This window comes from Somniosus microcephalus, chromosome 10 (genome assembly GCF_052327205.1).
Source record: "Somniosus microcephalus isolate GS21.2 chromosome 10, FLI_Smic_1.0, whole genome shotgun sequence".
In the NCBI taxonomy this organism is placed as follows: Eukaryota; Metazoa; Chordata; class Chondrichthyes; order Squaliformes; family Somniosidae; genus Somniosus; species Somniosus microcephalus.
In genome coordinates, this window is record NC_140996.1 from 83,591,788 (window position 1) to 83,593,891 (window position 2,104).

A 2,104-nucleotide genomic window follows, 5' to 3' on the forward strand; every position below is an offset into this window, starting at 1 on the left:
GACCCCATGAGGACTCATGACTTCAGGTCAAGCATGGGCAAGGAAACCTCCTGCTGATTACCACCTACCACCTCCCTCAGGAGGAGCGGACCTAGCCGGGAACCAGAGCAGAGGCTGGTAAATAAAGAGCGTGGTCGGAGAAGGGCCTGAGCTCACTGTGAGCAGCCGAGGAGGAGTGGACCTAGCCGGGAACTGGTGCAGCACCTGGTAAATAAAGAGCATGGTCGGAGAAGGGCCTGAACTCACTGTGAGAGGAGAGAGAGAAGTAATAAGTAATCGAAGTGTGACATCACCAGAAAACAGGTAAGTGATTGGTTGGTGAGTATTTCTCTCTTTCTCGCATTCTTCCAAACTTAAATTTTGTGGTTTATAGTTTATAGGGTGTCTGTGGTGTAGCGGGGACTGCAGGTAAGCAGGGGGCCTTCAGTATATCATTTAATTGTAGTGTAATTGGTGGGATTGATTTGATTTAATTTAATTTGAATTAATTAAAGGGTAAGTCATGGCAGGAGAGCTCGGCCCCTTGGCATGCTCCTCCTGTGCTATGTGGGAAATCAGGGACACTTCCTGTGTCCCTGACGACCATGTGTGTGGGAAGTGTATCCAGCTGCAGCTAATAACAGTCCGCATTGCGGCGCTGGAGCTGCGAATGGATACATACTGGAGCATTCGCGATGCTCAGGACGTCGTGATAACACATTTAGGGAGTTGGTCACACGACAAGTAAAGGCTGCACAGGCAGGAAGAGAATGGGTGACCACCAGGCAGAGTAGTAGGCGCAGGCAGGTAGTGCAGGGGTCCCCTGTGAACATCCCCCTCTCAAACAGATATACCGCTTTGGATATTGGTGAGGGAGATGGCTTATCAGGGGAAGGCAGCAGCAGCCAACGTCCTGGCACCGTGGGTGGCTCTGCTGCACAGGACAGGAGGAATAAGAGTGGGAGAGCTATAGTAATAGGGGATTCTATTGTAAGGGGAATAGATAGGTGTTTCTGCGGCCGCAAACGTGACTCCAGGATTGTATGTTGCCTCCCTGGTGCAAGGGTCAAGGATGTCTCAGAATGGCTGCAGAACATTTTGGAAGGGGAGGGTGAACAGCCAGTTGTCGTGGTGCTTATGGGTACCAACGATATAGGTAAAAAATGGGATGAGGTCCTAAAAGCTGAATATAGGGAGTTAGGAGGTAAATTAAAAAATAGGACCTCAAAGGTAATAATCTCAGGAGTGCTACCAGTGCCACGTGCTAGTCAGAGTAGAAATAGAAGGATATTTCAGATGAATACATGGCTAGAGGAATGGTGCAAGGGGGAAGAATCAAATTCCTGTGACATTGGAACCGGTTCTGGGGGAGGTGGGACCAGTACAAACCGGATGGTTTGCACCTGGGCATGACCGGGACCGATGTCCTTGGGGGAGTGTTTGCTAGTGCTCTGGGGGAGGGTTTAAACTAAAATGGCAGGGGGTTGAGAACCTGAGCAGGGAGACAGAGGAAAGGGAAAAAAGGATAGAAGCAAAAGACAGGAAGGAGAAAAACAAAGGTGGCAGCCAGAGAAATCAAGGGTTTAAATCAAACATGGCCACAATAAAAAATAATTCTAAAAGTTGTAGGAGAGTTAAAAAAAACAAGCCCGAAGGCCTTGTGTCTTAATGCGAGGAGCATTCGTAATAAGGTGGATGAATTAGCTGCACAAATAGAGGTAAATGGATATGATATGATAGGGATTACGGAAACATGGCTCCAGGGTGAGCAAGGCTGGGAACTCAACATCCAGGAGTATTCAATATTCAGGAAAGATAGGCAAAAAGGAAAAGGAGGTGGGGTAGCATTGCTGGTTAAAGAGGCGATTAACACAATTAAAAGGAAGTATATTACCTCTGATGATGTGGAATCTGTAAGGGTAGAACTGAGAAATAACAAGGGGCAGAAAACATTAGTGGGAGTGGTATACAGACCCCCAAACTGTAATGCGGATGTTGGGGATGGCATTAAATGGGAAATTAGAGACACCTGCAATAAGGGCACAGCAGTTATTATGGGTATTATGTAATGAGAAAGGATTAATTAGCAATCTTTTTGTGCGAGGCCCCTTGGGTCGGAGCGATC

General features: G+C 47.4%; 1 pseudogene; it reads left to right on the top strand.

Moving 5' to 3' along the window:
• Positions 1 to 502: 502 nt before the first annotated feature.
• Positions 503 to 1,451, top strand: LOC147111565 (uncharacterized; annotated as a pseudogene).
• Positions 1,452 to 2,104: the final 653 nt, after the last annotated feature.